This window comes from Heterocephalus glaber, unplaced genomic scaffold (assembly GCF_053883595.1).
Source record: "Heterocephalus glaber isolate CG9 unplaced genomic scaffold, H.glaber_assembly_v1.0 deba00001472, whole genome shotgun sequence".
In the NCBI taxonomy this organism is placed as follows: domain Eukaryota; kingdom Metazoa; phylum Chordata; class Mammalia; order Rodentia; family Bathyergidae; genus Heterocephalus; species Heterocephalus glaber.
In genome coordinates, this window is record NW_028258315.1 from 16,899,265 (window position 1) to 16,920,451 (window position 21,187).

Sequence of the window (21,187 nt, forward strand, 5' to 3'; positions counted from 1 at the left end):
AACCTACTTCTCCTTGCCAACTACAAAGGCAACACAAGGCTCCCATGTTACTAGAAGCCGCCAAACACTTTCCTATTCAAAAGAGTAAGAACACTAGTTTTCTTAGAATACAACAAAACTTCTTCTCCTGGGGCTTTACAGATTGTTCAAAGGGTAAAAGATAGGGTTGGATTTTTGGTTGGGGTGTAGGGCAGAGGGCCTGGAAATTCTATTTGTTTGGAAATTAATGGCGAATATATTAAATCAAAATGTATTTGAGTGATTGTTGCACCCTTGTCAGCTCCCTAGGATGCAGCAAATATTTATGGAGGATCAGCTGTGTGCCAGGCACTGCTTAGGTGCTGGGGTAGAGAGGGCAGAACAAAGGCAGACGTCTCTGTCCTTTCATTCTAGAGGGAAGAAACACACAATGTACAAAATAAACACATGAGGTGTAAGTGGTGTGCGGTAGCAAGTGCGATGAAGAAAACAAACAGAAGAGGCACACAGAGCAGTCCACAGTGATGGCCTTTGCTCTTTCCCAGAGTGAAGAGGGAGTCACTGGAGGTGTTGGAATACAGGGACACAATTTAGGTGTTTTTTCTCTGGCTACTGTGTGGATTGTATGGGGAAAAATAGAAGTACTGGGCACATAATGTACATTTAGAGATGGTCTGTGTGTTATGGATGCATGCAAGTTATCCTTGAATTGAAGTTTGGAACATTTTCTCCTGTAACTCTATAGTGCTGAAGTAGCACCTCCTTTTTTGACTAGATAGGGTGAGAATATTCAGCCATCCACTTGCGGACTAAATATTTAGTATTAGGTGTCTACAACATGCTGAGCATTGGGAGTACAGAATGAGTGAATAATCTGGAAAAAATCCACAAGTGAATGGGTCTTTCATTTGAAAAGTGAAAGGGCAGACAATGAACAAATAATATATACAAGTTGAATATCTCTTATACAAAATTTGGAATCCAAAGCTAGGTGTGGTGGCACATGCCTGTTATTCTAGCACTTGAGAGGCTGAGGCAGGAGGATTGCCCCAAGTTTGAAGCCAGCCTGAACTACATAGCAAGACCCTGTCCCACAAACCGAAAAAAGAAAAAATATTAGAATTCTGACATGCTCCAAATTCCAATACTCTGAATGTTGATATAACATCATAAGTTAAAAAAATCCACACCATAAAAATGTGTTTCATGCACAAGTTATTAAAAATATTGCATACAATTACATTTAGGCAACATATATAAGGTGTATATGATGCATACATGAGTTCCATATTTAGACTTGGGTCCTATACCCAAGATACTATATTTATGGTAATGCTCTAAAAAAAAATCCAAAATCAGAAACATTTCTGGTCCTAAGCATTTCAGATAAGGAATATTCATTCCACATGTATAACCCATCAGGCTGCAATCAGTGCTGAGAAGGTCAAAAAGGTAAGGAAGGGGGGATAGAGTGGCAGACGCGAGGGGCTGTTTAAGTGGAAGGCAATAACGCACTTCGAGCACAATGGTATTTGTTGAGCTATCTCTGTGAGCAAGGCTGGCGCCAGGTTCTGAAACATGCTCTGCAATTCCAGCCCTCAAGGGACTTAGAATCTGTGGCAGGCAGAACCCAGGGTGTTGCCTAAGCTTCCTGTCCCCTGGCGTGCACACATTGCATGATCCCAGGACTTTGAATATGACACCCTGGTAGCTCCTGAGGCTGGGTGGTGTTAGGTGCTAGCTGGCATACCTGCCTCTAAGAAAGGAGATGCCTGACCTTCTCAGATGGGCTGTAAAGGACGAGGCTTAGAAGAAGAGATGTGAAGCATGGGAACAGGAAGTTTCTCCACTGCTGGCTTTGAAGATGGAGGTGGTCCCAGAGCGAGCACCTGTGAGCAGCTTCTAAGAGCAGCCCCCAGTCCACAGCCACCAAGAGGACAGGGACTTCAGTCCTATAACTATAGGAACACAGCTCTGTCTACAACTTGAATGAGCTTGGGTTTTTTGTTTTGTTTTGTTTTGTTTTGTTTTTTGAGGGAGGACTGGAGATTGAACCCAGGACCCTCACAGTGACCTACATCCCCACTCCTTTTTTATTTTTTATTCTGAGATAGAGTCTTGTTAAGTCCCTAAATTGCCCAGGCTAGACTCAAACTTGTAATCCTCCTGCCTCAGTCTCCCAGTGAACTGGATCCTTCAGCCAAGTTCAAGTCTCTAGGTAAGAGTTCAGCCCAGCTGACCCCTTAATTTCCACCTTGTGAGGACCTGAGCAGAGAACTCAGGTGTGTTGTACCTGGACTTTGTACCTATAGAACTGAGAGACAATAAATGAATGCTATGGCATGCCGTTAAATTTATGGTAATCTATTATGGTGCAATAGAAAACCAATATAGATTCTAATAAAGGGATATGAAAAAATACATCAGCATCTATAATGCAAAGGGCACTCACAAGGGCGGGGATAATCTGCCGTGTGTGTGTGTGTGTGTGTGTGTGTGTGTGTGTGTGTGGTACTGGGGATTGAACCCAGGCCCTTCATACTAAGCTACATCTGCAGCCCTTTTTTTCATTTTAAGTTTTTAGACAGGGTCTCACTAAGTTGCTAAGTTGCCCAGGCTGAGCTCAGACTTTCCATCCTTCTGCCTCAGCCTCCCAGAGTGCTGGGGGATATATGGCACCATGCAGGGGTAATCTTTGATCACTGAATGACAAAACAGCTGAATGATTAGGTGGCTTGTGGCAGACACTGACAGAAACCAGTTTGAAATGACTACATCTGATTTCTTCACTGACACCTTTACTGTCACAGCATTGCCTAAGTGGGACTCTGCAGGCAGGCATACGTGGCCTGTGGCAGAGCCCACACACTCTTGGGCTTGACTTGCACTCCAGCCCTGCCACCATCTCCAGAACCTACCAGTGCACACTCATCTCTCTTGTCCCCAAGACTCTCCACCCCACACTGCTGTTAAATGTCGGACTGAGCAATCCGCTGCCCTTGGATGGTCCAGAACATCTCCCACACCACCATTTCACAGCCCTACCCCTGCGCAGAACCGAGTAAAATCCTCACCAAGGATGACCTGCGGGAAGGCAGGCATTTTCGCTCTGGGACTTATCCACAGACTCTAACAACGATGGACTTAGGGGATGTTCCAGAGGACTGCAAGCCCCTCATTGCCAAGAGTGCTCATCGGCTTCCTAGTCATATTTTGCATAAGGTCTTCAGCCTGGTGACCAAGATCTTTCAAGATAAGGCCGCAAAATACTCTCCCCAAATCATCTCCTGTGACATTGCCCAATGGCCAGTATATTTCACTTACACTGTCCTGACTCTGCCATCGAGTTCTTTGCTCAGGTCCTTCTGTATTCCTGGAGCTTCCTTTTCCTTTTTTGAATCCATTGACTAAATTCCAAGGCTCAAAGAGGTTCAGTAACCTGCCAGTGTCACCGAGTGTGAGAAGATCTCACTCTTCCCAGTGAGAAACACTTTGTCAGTCATGATCAATCTTTTCCTCTTCAACACTTCCAGAATATTTTGATCCTATACTACCCAGGCCTGCCTTGTCTTTTAGTTATTGGCACATCTAAAGAGAGATTGGTGGGTAAGCGCATGGGTCTGCAATAAGATCATCTAAGCTCAGATGCTGGCTCTATCACAAACTGTGTGCTCTTGAGGAAGTAAGTAACTGGATCTCTCTGAGCCTCAGTTTTTTCACCAGTAAAGTGGGGCCATGTGCAAATATCTCCCAGAATTTCTCATCATATACTGTAGTAATTCACTTGGTCGTAAAATGGATTCTTTTTTTTTTTTTTTTTTCTGAGGCAGGGTCTCCCTCTGTAGTTCAGGCTGGCCCTGAACTCACTATGTACCCCAGGCTGGCCTCGAACTCAAGGTGATCCTCCTGCCTCAGCCTCCCAAGTGCTGGGATTACAGGCGTGCTCCACCATGCCCGACTAAAATGGACTTTTTTATACTTGTAGTTCTTTTGAATTTTAACTCTGTCCTATAAACCATAAAGCTAAAAAAAGAAAAAAGAAAAAAAAAGAAATCCTGGTTGAATGAAATCCCTGAATATTTTTGGACCATACTGTTAAGTTCTTTTTTAAATTATGAAACACTCCTGTTTTTTTGTTTTGTTTTGTTTTGCTTTGTTTTTGGAGATAAGATTGCACAATATACTCCAGGATGGCTTTGAACTTGTGGTTCTTCTCCCTCAGCCTCCTGAGTACTGGGATAACAGATATGGGCTACCATGACCAGCTAAACTTTATTCTTATCAGGTTACAAATAACACTGTCCGGGATCCTTTTCTTTTTACAATGAATATTCATTACATGTGTAGTAGGCATCTTAAAACTGTTCCTTCTTTTTTTCTGAGGACGTGGTACTGTTTTAGAGGAACAAATCATCTCAGGAGATGAAGGAGGTTCTTTGTTCACAACCATAAAAGTCATTTCCACATGGGAGCCTTCTAGGACAGAAAGAAGAAAGAGAGTTTTTGCCCAGAGGCTGCCTGGTATGGAGACAAAAGCCAACTGGTGCTTTTTAACATTAGGGAAAGTTTGCCTCTGGTTTATTTAAAACAAAAACAAAAAGCTTATTTAAACCGGTCCTAAAGGGCTGTTTTCACCAAGTGATTGCTCAATGCAATCTACTGACTTTATTATAGGAGATAATTTAAACAGCAACTAAGACTGTGTCACTAGCTGGTAAGGTGGCTTTGTAATAAACAGTGGAAAGATGATGATGATGCCAAGAACCCGGCATGAAAGGGATGCAGGCTGAGTGGAAGGAAATCACCAGTTGGGCTCATGTTTTAATGTTTCTCTGTATGAGTTGTGTAATTAGGAGGAAACTTTCTAAGCCTGCTCTTTTACTTCTAAAGTGGACAAAACCACTCCTCCCAGTGTTGTCATTGATTTATTATAAGGGACAGGAGAGAAAGTGAATTTAAAATTATTTTGAAGGATAAAATGATAAAAGCATGAAGAAGCACTATAAAAATTCCCACAAAGGGGCCAGGGATTTAGCTCAGTGGTGCTGTTGCCTATCTCGTAAGTGCAAGGTCCCAAGTTTAATCCCCGGTACCAAAAAAATTCACACAACTGCTACAAGTTTTGCTTAGAAATAAATGGGACACGGGCCGGGAATTTAGCTCAGTGGTTCTGCCTCCTGCCTCGCAAGTGCAAGGATCCGAGTTCGATCCCCAGTACCAAAAAAAAACACCAAAAAAACCCCAGAAATAAATGGGACACAAATCATAAATGCTGGCTGGGATAAGATATGTAAGGTATCATTCAAGAGATGCAGATGAAAACAACACTGAGATTCCACCTCACTCCAGAAAGAATGGCTGCTATCAAGAAATCAACCAATAACAAATGCCGGCGGGTTTGTGGGAAATGAATTCCTCTCCATTGTTGGTAGGAGTGCAGACTGGTGTGGTGATCAATACAGAGATACCTCAAAAAACTAGGATTAGAGGTCCCATTTGACCCAGCTATTCTCCTGCTGGATATCTTCCCAAAAGAATTAAAAGAATCATACCACAGTGATATATGTGCACCCATGTTTATAGCAGCACAGTTTGTAATAGCTAAAATTTGGAAACAGCCCAAATGCCCACCAACTAGAGACTCCATAAAGAAGATGTGGTGTTTTTTTTTTTTTTATAAAATGGAGTACCTCTCAGCCATAAAGAATGAGAAACTAGAGTCATTTATAGCTAAATGGATACACATTGAGGCCATACTCTTAAGTGAAATAAATAGGACACACATGTGTAAATACCGAATAGTTTCTCTAGTGTGAGAAACTGAAAGTGTAAATAAGGACTAAAAGGGATAACAGATAATGTGAAACACAAGAAAAGGTCTAAAGGGGAAGAGGAAGTGGGAGGAGTAGGGGAAAGGTAAGAAGGGAAAGGAAAAAATATGAGAAAAGGAAAAAACAGAAACAAACTCTTTGTAAATATGGAGGTGTGGAGGGGTTGAAGGGAGGGCAGGGGAAGGAGGAGAAAATAAGAACCAAGATACATCATGTAAAGGTACAAATTCCCAATGATGAATGTAACGGTATTGTATACCTAAAATGTACCAATAAACTTAATGAAAAAAAAATTCTTGGAAGAAAACAGGGAATACATAAACAATTTCCCAAAGCAGTGTATACTGAAAATACGGAGTGATGGTTATGCATCAGTAGGAACTTGGTGTTTTTTGGGGGTTTTTCTTTTTTTGATAATTTTGTTTTTGAGCATGGTGTTTTAAAGCATTTATTTTCAAAAGTGACACTAGGTCAGTCACACTTTGGGAGAATTTATAACTTAACTGCAATAAACAAGTCTATGATTGCTTTAAAAAAAGATATTAAATATTAAAATAGAAACTCTGAACCAGTTGGAACAGAGGTTAGGTAGAACCCTTGAAGACATCGGTGTAGGAAAAGATTTTATGAACAAAACCTCAGTTGCCCATGAACTAGCACAAACAATCAACAAGTGGGATCTCTTCTTATTAAAAGGCTTCTGCACAGCAAGAGAAACCACCAGCAGTGTGAAGAGACAACCTACAATGTGGGAAAAAATCTTCACCTGCTCTTCCTCAGACAAAGGTCTACTATCTCGAATCTATAAAGAACTTAAAAAGATCAGACCTCCCAAATTTAAAGACCCAATCCGAAAATGGGCATCTGAAATGAACAGACATTTCTCAGACAAAGAAGTAGAAATAGCAAATAAATACATGAAAAAATGTTCAACATCACTGGTCATTCGAGAGATGCAAATGAAAACAACGCTGAGATTCCACTTCACTCCAGAAAGAATGGCTGCTATCATGAAATCAACCAATAACAAATGCTGGCGGGGCTGTGGGGAAAGAATAACCCTGCTCCACTGCTGGTGGGAGTGTAGACTGGTGGAAGCACTGTGGAAATCAGTATGGAGATACCTCAAAGAACTAGGACTGGAAGTCCCATTTGACCCAGCTATTCCACTGCTGGGGATCTTCCCCAAAGAATTAAGAGAATCATACCACAGTGATATATGTGCACCCATGTTCATAGCAGCACAGTTTGTAATAGCTAAAACTTGGAAACAGCCCAAATGCCCATCAACTGGAGACTGGATAAAGAAAATGTGGGTTTTTTATAAAATGGAGTACTACTCAGCCATAAAAAATGAGAAATTAGAGACATTTATAGCTAAGTGGATGCACATTGAGGTGATACTCTTAAGTGAAATAAATAGGGCACACATGAATAAATTCCAAATAGTTTCTCTGGTGTGAGAAACTAAAAGTGTAAATAAGGACTAAATGTGTAATAGGTAATGTGAAATAGGAAGAAAAGGGGCAAAGGGGAAGGAAGTGGGAGGGATAGGGCAAAGGATAGAAGGGAATGGGATTAATATGAGAAAATGGAAAAATAGGAACAAAATCTTTGTAAATAGGGAGGACTGGAGGGGTTGAAGGGAGGGCTGGGCAAGGGTGAAAAATAAGAGCCAAGAGAAACTATGTAAAGGTGCAAATTTCCACTGATGAATGTCATTATATTGTATACCTAAAATGTACCAATGATTAGAATGAATAATTGATAATTCAAAATAGGAAGAAAAGGTCCAAAGGGGTGGGGTAGTGGGAGGGGCAGGGGAAAGGAAAGAAGGGAAAGGAAAAATGCTGATAAATGGAAAACATGGAAATAAAGTCTTTGTAAATAGGGAAGGGTGGAGGGGGTGAAGGGAGGGCTAGGAATGGGGCAAAAATAAGAACCAAGATGCATTATGTAAAGGTACAATTCCCAATGAGAAATGTAATTGTGTTGTATACCTACAATGTACCAATAAAAGAATTTAATTAAAAAAAAAAAGATATGTAAAGTACTGTGGAGGACCACCCCTTTGATTATGCCCAAAGCAGGCTGTAAGCAGTGCAGGCTATAAAGAGTCAACCCCCAAACTGGCTTATTTTACAAAGTAAGTCTGACCAAAGCATATGAGATAACACACAGTCGAGGTCAAAGTGATTCTTACCCAAATTCCATTCCCAGAATTAAAACCTTCTTTACTGAAAAGACCAGGTTATTTGTTAACCACAACCTATATCTTGCCTGCTCTGTTCCAAACACAAGAATGCTTTGTCTCTTTTTTTACAAGCCTTGCCCGCATCAGCAATGAATCCCTAGCAACCACACATAGCCTCCTCACCCCAACCTAACAATGATTGTGTCACCAATAAATATCGACAGTTTTGCCTGTTCAGGGCCTTTGCTTGCTCAAGTCTTTGCTTGCTCAAGCACTGGTCATTTCAGTTCCCCCTCTCTGTCTCTTTAACTCTGTCTTTCTTCTAAGTCTTTCTAAGTCTTTCTTCTCACCATGCATTGTACACCAAGCAGGAGATTGAGATCTACTGCCGGGGTCCTTGATAATGTACTAAAATTCTCAACCTTGCAGGCAAATATTTTAGAGATATTTTGATAGGTGACAATAGGCCATATACATAAAGATACTTTCACTGAGGGCTGGAGATTTAGCTCAGTGATGCCACTGCCTGCCTCGCAAGTGCAAGGTCCTGAGTTCAATCCTCAGTACCAAAAAAAAAAAAGATACTTTCACCGAAAGGCACAGATTGAGTGTGGAGTATTATAGCTATGGAAGGGACTCATTGTTGTAATTACCACTTGCTCAGCTGGCCCAGTTTTATGCAAAATATTATTTCCATATTTTTATAAAGTAGTGTTTTATGAATTTTCCATTTGGAAAATTATATATGATCTTGGACTGTTTGGAATGTTCTCTGAGCCAGGGGTGAATTTATATAAGGTTGGAAGCTTCTGAGACAATAATATTATATTGTATCTTCTAATATGAAGGGGGGGTAGGAAGACTGTAAATGACCCCCCCCCCAATGGCCTCTGTCTCCTAGTTTACACCCTTAAGTGTGGGCTGGACTTAATGACTCACTGTAAGGGATAACACAGAGCAGAAAGAATAGAATGTCCTGGTGATGTTAGGTAATAAAAGAACTGTGGCTTCACACTCTTTCTCTCTCTCAGATTGCTTGCCCTTAGAGAATCCAGTTGCCATGTTTCAGGCCTCTGAATGGAGAGGCTCATCCAGTGAGTGATGTAGGTCTGCTAATAAACACATGAAAGCTGCAGCCACCACCTTCTTCTACCACCTTCTACTGCTTCTACCACGTTCAGCCCTCTCCAGCTGAGCCTTCGGATGGGGCACTGGGCATGCTGACACCCTGACTGCAATCTCATGAGGGTCCTTACACCAGAGGCTTAAGCTGCTCCTTAATGCCTGACCTTCAGGAACCATGAAGGAATAAATATTTGCTGTTTTAAGCCCCTAGGTTTGGGAGTGATATGTTATATAATGATCAATAATTAATATAGAAACTCCATTTATGTTTCATCCATAAAAATGAAAAGATTCATGATTTAAAAATAAATATATTGTCACTAACAACAAAAAAGTTTATTATATCAAGTAATACAGGGCAAAAACATTCAAAGGGGAGAAATTAAAGACATTTAAAGTGAGAAAACATGAGATCTTTAGAGATTATAACCTTAGGAGCTTCTGTTAAAGGTAGGGACACTGTCATCTCTATAGATCTCATTTGGCATATTGTCAGTGCCTTAGACTTACATCAAAGAGCAGTGCTACTTTCAAATGTTAGATCAAAGTTTTTGGAAGAAGAAAGCTGTAAATACCAAGACATTGGAAGAGACTCTGTGGCTTGGCTTCATATGAGTTCCCCAAAGCTGAGGACAGCACAACAGTGTCAAGCATCTCCCCCGATGATACAGGCAGACTGTGGTCCAGCTGTGCAGTGGCACATTACTAGGACCTGAAAAAGAGTTGCTCCTGAATTAGCACCTACTTTATCAAGAGGGAATTTGTATAATTCCTAGGAAGAAGATGCCGTTGGTGAGAATTATAAGCAGGCTGGTTGTCCTGACCCCACAGGCAGGAAAAGGATCTGCTTCAAGTTCAGTAAGAGGAGTTTGGAAAGAACCACATGCAGGGCCAGGGATTTAGCTCAGTGGCACCATGCTTGCCTTGTAAGTGCAAGGTCTTGAGTTTGATCGTTGGTACCAAAAAAAAAAAAAAAAAAAGAACCACATGCAGAGCTTGAAGTGTGAGGACAGGATGAGAGGGTTGGTGACTGGCTCTTGCCAAGGGACATCTGGAGGTAAGAGAGCACGCTGGAACTGTCCTGCCTCAGTGCACAGGAGACAAGTGCCTTGAAGGTTAGCTGCATCTCCTTTCTTTCTTTTTTTTTTTTCCCAGGCAGGGCTGGGGATCAAGCCCAGGTCTCACACGTGCTAAGTGGGTATTCCAGTACTGAGCTGCCTTCTCCGCCCTCCAGTGCACCTTTTTTTTTTTTGCATTTAATACATCAAACTTAATGAACATTACAGCCATGTCTCTGCTACATTTCATGCTAATCATGCTCATTTTGACCTGTAGTCAGGAAAAATAAACATAACAAGATATAATTTATAGCATACAATTTATAGCACATATAATTTATTAAATAGAGTACACTTAAACAGTACAGTGCTTGTTGTTTGTCCTTGGTATCTGGTGGCTGACAGAGCAGGACTCAGTGCTGTTGCCCAACAGAAAAAGTGAGTATTGTTGCTATAAACAGGAATGTGGATGTATCACTGAAATATTTATCTTTCTACACTGACTTCCCTAGTGGGTGAACTAGTTTACACTCCCACCAATGATGTTGAATGGTTCCTTTCCCCGCTACAGCCTCATGACTATTTTTTTTTTTTTTTAGTTCTTAGTGATATGTGTTCTTTCTGGAACAAAGATGCTGTTTCAATTTTCATTTCTCTTTTGGGCAAAAATGCTGAACATTTTTTCAGATATTTTATTGGCAATTTGTACTTCTCTGAGAAGTGTATATTTGTTTCACTTGCCTGTTGAAGGGCAGATAGAAAACATTTTCCCATTCTGTGGGTTATTTGTTTGCTTCCAGGCCTGTGCAGTTTTTGAATTTTATATAATTCTTTGTTTGTTGTGTCACTCCACCTTATTTTCTAGCCAAAACTCCAGGAACAGCTTTGAGAAAACTAGTATTTTCATGTCTCCATATTCAGACCAAGGAATGTCTCTTATTCATGTTTGTTTGTTTTAATCTATGATGCAGGGATATATATGGCTGCTGTACAAATATTACTACAAAAAGATTATTTCCTGAGCAACAGAACCATGTTTTGCAATAGTGATTTTTTCATGAAAGGTTCTTTTTTTTTTTGGTAATGGGAATTGAACTTGGGTCCTTGTGCTTGCGAGGCAGAACCACTGAGCTAAAATCCCCAGCCCCAATAGTGATTTTTTTAACCCTTCCTAGGTTTATGTTTTTAACCAAAACTTCTTTCTCTCCGTATCCACTGCACTTTTGTGAGACCTGGATTTTTAGGCCACTGGAATTCTGGATTCCCAAGGGCCTGTCTAGAAACAGTGAGACACAGGTAGAGGGTAGAGTCGTAGGGATTCTGGGGGTTTTGAGCAACCAGAGGAGGTGCATTGTCTCCATCAAGGAGGAGGTGGCAGATCTCTGCAGCCCCTGCCAAAGCTCCCAGGAGAGAAAGCATCTGCCATCTGCCATCTGGGTGCCAGTGGAGGAGCCCAACAGCCCCAGCAAGCAGAGCTGTTCCCTTATCCCGACTCCTCTCTCCCCAAAACCTGACTCTGGAGAGTTACCCACGCCAGCTCATGAGAAGGAAAACAGATATCCTCAACCCTGTTCCCCAGCTTCCTCCAGATCCAACTTGGAAAAGAGAAGAGATACTAGTTGGATAAAATCTGGAGTTCTGATTTTTATCCTGAACTAGATTGGAGTCATACAATTATTAAACAGACTATTTTTAAATGCCCAAACAAGAGGCTTCTCATTTATTTTCCAAGAATAACTAAAAAAGCCAGAGGACATGTCCATGATTCCATCCTGCGGCAAGGAAGAATTAGAGCACGGAGCAGTTTGAAGGCAAAGCAGAAGAAAGAATAAAGTTATTTCATGCTTACAGCCCACTAAGTGTGCCTTATTCAACAAAATGATTACAAGTGTTTATAGGAAGAGGGAAGGGAGGGGTCCTGTTGTCTGGAACAGGCCTTGAGCCACACAGGATAATGGATCACTACAGATCAGGGCTTTCCTAGTGAAGAGCATTAGAAATCATCCACTGGAAAAGAAATGATGGCTGCCCAGACTTCAGGCCCAACTGAGGATGTTGGGAACACTGATCCTTTGGCATCGCTCACCACCTGCAAAGAGAATGTATCTCCTTGAAGGACTGCAGTTTATGGGAGAGCCAGGCTTCTCTTCACTTAGTCCAGAGGCTTATAGATTGAAAGCCCATATCACTGTGTTCAATGGTGTCTCCAAAAAGCATGATACCCACAGGATATGAACAAGTTATTGACAAGGAAAAAAGGGTTCCATGATTTAAAAAATGTGAGACAGTAAGTTAATGCTAAATAGTTGTCTTTCCTGCAGGACTTCTCAGAGTTTTTTAAATGCTAAGGTATAGAGTCTGGGTGCATAGGTCAAGGAAGGAAGGAAGGGATATAGGGGGAATGGATGTAACTTCCAAACCTGCTAGATATCTGAAACCCAAGTTCATGTTCTCTAAAATTGAAGAATGAATTCTAAGAACAATGGAGGTTAAGAGTAGGAAAAATTTATCGAGCTAAAGATAGCTTCTGTCTAAGAGAAACAGAAGGGGGACGGGAAAGTGGGTTGCCCAGGAACCCTGTTTCCCAGGGGATTTTTATGGAGCAAAGCCATGAGGTGAGGGGGGTTCAAGGTGGGACAAAACTATTGCCAACTAGTAAGATCACAAGTACAGTCACTTTAGGGCCGGGGATTTAGCTCAGTTGTTCCAGCGCCTGCCTCACAAGCGCAAGGTCCCAAGTTCGATCCCTGGTATCAAAAAAAAGAAAAAAAAAGTAATGGTTCACAAGTACAGTCACTTAGGTAGTATTGATCCAATGAGAAATCACAAGCTGAACATGAGGTGGGACAAAACTATGATCAACCAAAAAGAATACAACAAGTATAGTCACATAGGTAATATTGATTAAATGGAGATCCAATGAGGAAGCAAGTCACCTAACAAGCTTACAAGGAACAAAGATTTTTGGTGAGGGTGGGTCAGGGATCTTTCCTGGAAAGGATAGGTTATGGTCTTGGTCCCCCACCCAGGTGACTGACACCTATTTAGAGTATCAGTCACTGCTATTCATCCCTAGATGAAGTGCTGGACTGTAGCGGTTTCTCTCTTTTTACAATGCTGGCCTTCAGTGAATGTGTCTTCACTGTCCTCCATGTTGGTTCCTCATCTGACCTTTACGTTGGCTCCTCCAGGGTCGGCCCTGTCTAACTGCCTACATGATATCTAATTAATTTAGCTATGTACAATAGAAGGAAGGAAGGAAAAGAAGGAGAGAGAAGAAAGAGGAGGAAACAAAAAGGAAGGAGAAGGATGAAGAAGAGGAAGGAGAGGAAGAAGAAAGAGGAGGAGGAGAGAAAAGAAGAAAGCTAAGGTATGTTGGCTATGCTTCTGTAAAAGGAGACCACATTGTACAGCATTTCCTGCACTTTTCTTCATTCCCAGAAATGGACCTTTGCAAATGCTTCTTTATAGAGTTGTATCCAGAAGGTGCTAACCCAATGACCCGTAGGAGCTAGACAGTGGAGCTACTGTCCTGAGGTATCAAAGTGATGCCCATGATTTCACAGAACCCTGCTTGGTCTTGGACCAGCCCTCCTGAGTTATCTTTCCTAACCAACTCCTCACATTGTCCCACCAACTTCCCTGTGGTTCCATAACTTGCCTCCAATTTTGTCCTTGTCTTAGCTACTTTCTTTGTCACTGAGACAAAATACCCAACACTTGCAATTTAAAGCAGGAAAGGTTTCTTTTGGCTCACAGTTTGTAGAAGTTTCAGTCCATAGTCAGTTGGCTCCAAGGCAGGGCAGCATGGCAGAGAAGAGGTGCTCATTGCACGACAGAAAGAAAGCAGAGAGCGACTCAAGGGAGGAGCCAGGAAAGCAGATAGACCCTTCTAGGCCATATCCCCAGTGACCTGGCTTTTCCTACCAGACCCCACCTCCTAACAGCAAGTCAGTGAAAGCCCCCACAGTCCAATCGCAAGCCCCATCTATGAGCACACAGGATTTTGGGGTCATCTAGATAATCCTTCACCATGCACTTACCCAAGATAGATAAGTTGTTCTTAATCCATACCCAGTGCCATTGTGTCCTGGAAGTCTATGCTAGCCTACTGGAGCTTGGAAACTGAATTGAGGAGAAATTTTCTTTCCCCAAAATATTAAGTGTTTGTTCAGGTCATATTTCTGGAAATTTTACTGTATGGAAAACTCTAAGTTAAGTCACTGCTTAAACACTTCTGTGATCCACCCTCGTTTGGTTTTACTCCACTCTAGCCAGCAAGGTCTGGCCCTGATGACCTCCCAAACCTCCTTACTCACTTTCCCCTCTAAGTAGATGATGTTTCTGATCTTGTCTCCATCCCCATGCTCTTCCTCAAAGATCAGGTCTCAGCTCAGAGGTAGAGGAGATTCGTGGAAAAGATCATGGTCCTATTGGGGCCTGGCATGGGTTCCCTTGTAGAGTGGTGCAGGTCTAAGGATGTTTTTGAATGGTCAACATGTCCAAATGCAGAGCTGAGTAGAATCTTGACCCAAGGATTTAGAAAGCAAAGGGGAAAGATACAATAGTAAGAGACACCAAGACTTTTATTCCATTTCAGCGGCCCTTCAGGTTTCTGTAGGCTCCAGTGAAAGGTCAGTTTTAGGGAAAGTGGCCTTCAGAGCCCGAAGAAATGACTCAGGGAGCCATTACCATACCCCACACTTCAGAGGTGTCCTGTACAGCAAAGTTGGGGGAAATTAATAATGTGTTGCTCAGCTGTGTGACTCTAGAATTAGCAATTTTTAAAATGTCTAAGAGCAAGTAGAGCTGAGGGCTTATTTAGGTCATTTGTTTTCATTTGTTTTCAGTCAATTTCTCACTTCATGCAAACATTCTGTTTCTGGTTTCTAGAAAGGAATGAATTATAAAGGTCTGAACAAAAATTAAGAAAGTTGAGACTCAAAAATACAAAGAATCAATAAATCAGGGTTGGTTCTTTGAAAGGATGGAAGGGGATCTGGGCATAGAGGAGACAGGAGATAAAGGAGGAAAACGGGAAGTAAAAAGGATCAAGAGGTGATCTATATTTGAACCAATTTCACAATAATGGATGTAGTTTCTATGTAGCACAAACATACACTAATAAAAAATGTAAAAAGAAAGGAAAAATAACATAGTGTTGCAGACAAGAATGTTGCAGAAAAGAATAATGCTGCATTCACCACAGAGAACCCAAACAGCCAATTCCATATGGCAAAATCCGCATGTTTTTCAGAAGTTTTCCCAAAGAAATTATTTCCCAAAAGGCCTTTTGTCTTGCTGCTTTTATACTTCCCGACTAGTAAATTAACTATAAAATTAATACAAGCTTACTGGTCACAGTGGCACATGCCTGTAATCCAAGCACTCAGGAGGCTGAGGCAGGAAGATTGCTGAAAATTTGAGGCCAGCCTGGGCTACCTAGTGAGATCAAGGCCAGCCTGAATTATACAGCAAGACCTTGTCTCAAACAAAACAAAACAATACAACTACAAAAAAAAAACCCCAAAAAACAAAAACAAAGAAAAAAAACAAGAAAAGAAAAGAAAAAATTAATAGACTCTTTTTTTTCCATTAAGTTTATTGGTACATTTTTGGTATAAAATACAGTTACAGTCATCATTGGGATCTTGTACCTTTACATGAGTATCTTTGTTCTTATTTTTTCCCCTTTCCCCACCCTCTCTTCACCCCCTCTACCCTTCCCTATTTGCAAAGACTTTGTTTCCATTTTTTTCCTTTTCTCATATTTTTTCTTTTCCCCTTACTGCTCCCACTTCCCCTACTCCTTTAGACCTTTTCATCCTATTACACAATATCAATTATACATTTTTAAAATTACAATATCAAGATCTAGAAGACATTACCACAGATCTTACAGAATTTAAAAGGATATAGAAAGCATATTACAAAAATCTTTTTTGAAATAAATTGGACAACTTCTAAGAAGTAACTTGGAAGACAAATTAATGAAACTAACTCTGGAGGAAATATAAAATTTGAATAGCACCTATTAAAGAAAGTATATTCCTAGCTTGAAAACCTACCTATATGACAACAGCAGGCTCATATACATTTTACTTGATAAATTATATCAAACATTTAAAGCAGAAAAAAGAAGGAACACTTCTCCCCTCATTTTAGAAAAATCAACATTGTGCTAACCCTAAAATTGGATAAAGATAATAGAAGAAAAAAGTATGAACATAGATAAAAATTTGTTCAACAAAACAAACTATTAGAAGTCAGATCTGGCAGTATGTAGAAGGTGGTTTTGTTATAGGGATGGCAGTGTTGGTTCAGCATTGGAAGATCCACCCCCAAAAGTCATCATTTTAACAGAGGACAGGAAAAAGCCATATGATCCTGTCAGTAGTTGGAGAAAAAGTATTGGACTAAATTCTACAGCTGTTCATGGTAAAAGCTATCAGGAGACTAGAAGTAGAACAGAACCTTCTCAACAGATCAAAGACATGTACTCCATACTTCCAGCAAAAACACCTTATAGGAACAGAGAAGATACAATGCTTTCTCCCTAAGGTGGGGAACAAGGGCAGATATGCTTACTCTTCATCTATCCATTAAATTTTGAAACATAGGCCCAAACCAAAATAGTCTGGCAATAAAATGACACAATTAGGATAGGATTGGCAAGGTAGAAGTAAAATCTTTATATGTAGATGAAATGATCATCTACAGAGAAAATACTAAGAAATCTCTAGGAGCCCCTAGAACTTGTATTTGAATTTGGCAGGATTAGTAAACACAAAGTATATATAAAAACTCAGGTCTATGTATACTGGCTATAAATGAAGAATTGGATATTGAAATTTAACAGTTAGGTAGGAGTACAAAGGACCCAGAAAAGTAAAAAAAAAAGTAAAGTAAAAAGAAAAAAAAAGTGTTGGAAGATATTTAGTACCTAATTCTAAGACTTCCTCTAAAGCTAGAGTAATCAAGGTAGTGTTGGTGTAAGGAAAGACATATAGATCATCGGAATAAAACAGAGAATCTAGAAATAGAACCACACATATATGGTCCACTGAGTTTTGAAAGATTATTTAACATTGACATTTTATAGAATATAAACTCAATTCAAGAGCAGAAGAAAAGATAGTGTTTTCAGCAAATGGTACTAGAACACCTGGTATCCATATATAAAAAATTAACCTCAACCCTTTATTTCCATACATAAAAATAACTTGAAAGGATCTATGAACCTAAATTTGAAAGACTAAAACTATAAAACTTTAAGAGGAAATCATAAGGGAAAATGTTTATGAATTTAGGGGAAGCAAGAATTTCCTAGGATATAAAAAACATGATGTATAAAAGAAAAAAATTGATAAATGAGATTCCATCAAAATTTAGACTTTAAATGACATCATTAAGAAAATGGAAGGTAGTCTTTAAACAGACCATATTTATAATGCATATAACCTATGACCAGAATATATAAAGAACTCTTACAGCTCATTAATAGACAACCCAATTAAAAAGTAGACACAAGAAGATGATAAATAGCCAGTACAGCACAAGAAAGATGTGCAACACTAGAATCAGAAAAATACCAATCAGTGCAATACCAAGATTGAATTATACACTCATTGGAGAGATGAAGTTAAAAGTTTTAAAAGAACAAATGTCAGCTTAGGTGTGAACCAGTTAGAACTTTCTAATATTGCTAATGTGAATGTAAAATGATAAAACCATTTTGGATAACAATATAGAAATTACTTGTATTACTGTCAAGAACCAACAATCCTGTTCTTAAGTTTTTACTTGAGAGGAATGAAAATACATGTTCACAATAGATTTGTACATACAAGTTGAGTATCCCTTATCTGAAATTCTTGGGAACAGAGTGTTTCGGATTTTCATTTGAAATCCACTTGATCTGCAAAGAGGATAGCTACTCCTGCTTTTTTCCTGTCACATGGAGTATTGTTTTCCACCCTTTAACTTTCAGTCTATGAGTTTCCGTTTGAATTAAATGTTTTTTTTCTATGCAGCATATTGTTGGATCTTGCTTCTTGACCCATTCTGCCAGTCTGTTTCCTTTGATTGGTGAATTGAGACCATTAACATTGATGGTTATAACTAATACTTATTGACTTATCATTGTCATGACTTTTTCTGTTTGTTGGATTCTCCCCCTTTGCATTTAATTTCTTGTTGCGCCCAATGGATTCATTCTACTGGGCTTCGTGGGGTTGTGATCCTCCTTGTCTTTTCCTAGGATATTGTCTAAAATGTTTTGGAGTGCTGGTTTGGTATTGAAGAAGTTCCTAAGGTGCTCTTTGTCATGAAAGTATCTTATTTCTCCATCAATTTTGAAAGATAATGTTGCAGGGTACATCAATCTGGGTTGGAGGCTGTTTTCCTTTAGGGCTTGAAATACATCATTCCAAGCTCTTCTTGCCTTGAGGGTTTGCATTGAGAAGTCTCCTGTGATTCTGATGGGCTTTCCTTTGTATGTGATTTCTTTCTTTTCTCTAACTTCTTGTACAATTTTGCTCTTCTGCTGGGTTTCTGGAATCTTAACTATTATATGCCTATATGTAGATTTTTTTTATCAAAGCTAGTTGGAGTCCTATATGCCTCACTTATCTGTATGTCAAATTCTTTTCCCCTGCTTCGGAAGTTATCTGTCATCACTTTTCTGAACAGTATTTTTACGTCATCTGCACCCTCTCCTGTTTCTTCGTTGACTCCAATCAGTCTTATGTTATTCTTCTTTGCATCGTCCAGCAGCTGCTGGATTGATTTCTCGTGTACCTTTACAATTTTAAAGCAATTTTTCTTTTCCTGGTCACTAATTGCAATCTTATCTTCTATATCTGAAATTTTGTCCTCACATTGGCTCATTCTGCTGCGTAGACTTTCAGTGGAGTTTTTAATCTCTTGGAAATCTGTTTGTATCTGTTTTTTGGATTCCATTTGTTTCCTATGTTGGGATTCCATCATGTTCCTCAGCTTCTCTATTTTTTATCTGTGTCCTCTCTAGATTTATTAATCATGTCTTGTACTATTGGCACAATCTCTGGTGTTATCTGAGAAATAATTTCTGATTTCATTTTTTCCAGATCCTCTTTTGTTGCCAGTTCAGGGAGTCCAGGTTGTTGAATATCAGACTGTTCCATCTCCTTTCCCTTTGAGGTTGTTTTAGGTGATCTGGAAGTGTGGTTTTGAAACTTGTTTATGTGTCTTCTCATTTCAGTGGGGGTGGGAGGGAGTGCTGCTGGCTCTGGCACGGCTCATCTCCTCAGCACTGGGTGGGGGTGGGGGTGGGGGGGTGGTATGGCAGCCCAGAAGCCTCATCCTGTGTGCTGGGAGTGGCTCACTTCTCAAAAATTAATAGACTCTTGGGCCGGGGATTTAGCTCAGTGGTTCCGCCGCCTGCCTCACAAGCACAAGGTCCCAAGTTCAATCCCTGGTACCAAAACAAGAACAAAAACAAACAAACAAAAAAAATTAATAGATTCTTAAGGCCCAGTAGAAACTAGACTGGACCCTTAAGAATCAGGCTGTGGGAAGGTTATTGTATCAAAGCTTTTAAATAACATCTCAATTATTGAAGTAATCTCTTCTCCTACAAACAAGAAATAAAGCCTACAGGACAAGAATGTGGGTGGTTGGATCCAGACACTCACCTTCTAATAAGTTATTTAAACTTCCTGAGCCTCACTTTCCTCGTCTGAAGTATGGGAGCTTTAGCACCCTCTTTAAGTTAATAAGTTAATGCTTGTCATGGAAATTCTTTACTTCTCTAGTGATTTTCAAGGATAATATTGCAGGATATAAAAGTCTAGGCTGACAATTGTTTTCTTTTAAGGCTTGAAGGTTTGTGTTAAGAAATCAGTAGTTAGGGTCGGGGATTTAGCTCAGTGGTTCCAGCGCCTGTCTTGCAAGAGCAATGTCCTGAGTTTGATTGGCCCGTACAAAAAAAAAAAGAGAGAGAGAAAGAAATCAGCAGTTATTCTGATGAGCTTGCCTTTGTAGGTGTGGTGTCTGCCTTAGGGCTGTGTATTCACTCCACCTGTTCTTCACATTTATGCTCTTACGTGCATCCCAAGTCACTGCTATCTCCAACTAGCTTTATGGCCTATTGGCCCATGAAGTGTCCCCTCTCTCCAGAGGCCCTTCTGTCCTTACACCCCATGGTGTAACACTCAAGCAGAGGTGTATCCCTGATCTAGTTGCCAAATGGGAAAAGCGAAGAGACCACTGAGCTCTGTGCTCAAAGTATGCAGCAAGTAGAGTCAAGCGCCTTCAGACCTGGCATCCTTAGAAAACCACATAGCCAGCCTGGCTTCTCAGTACAGAGAGCAGAACCACACCATGTCTTTCACAACCTCAGCTCACTGCTGCTTAAACTTCTCGGGGGTGGGGGGGGTCTATGTCTAGTGCATCCTCTGCTCCATGACTGTCTTTTATAACCATCTCCCACCCAGTCACTGTGGTAAGGTAACCCCAGAGACCCTGAAGTGTACTCATTCTTTGACTTTTGATTCCCACAGTAGCTCAGTCTTAATCAATAAATCCCTTCCCCAAATCGCTCCTGATTATATCAGTTCCAAGTATGAGGGATAAGCAGCAGTGAATTTCTTCTCCAACTCTAGCCTGCCATGTGGATGAGGTCCATGTATTTGCAACTTACAATAACTGTGGGCTTTTCTTGGGACTAGTGCTGCCAATCTGTTGTTTTTTCCTGGGGCTTACCCGGTATTTGCAGAGACAGAACCTTCTCTCCAGGAGCCAAGGTTGGTGTTCCAGTTTGCTTCATTCTTTTCTCTGCACTGTCTTCAGTTTTTTTCAGTTTTTCTTTATTTTTATATTTTCCTGCCCTCTCTTTCTTGATCCTGGGGCTCTAATTCTGTTTCTCTTCACTAAGTTGCTACTTTCTAGGTGCCTCAATTCTAGGTCCTGGAGAGGCTATATTTTGCTGCCTGTCTTGACTCTGTGCTTTTTTCTAAAGT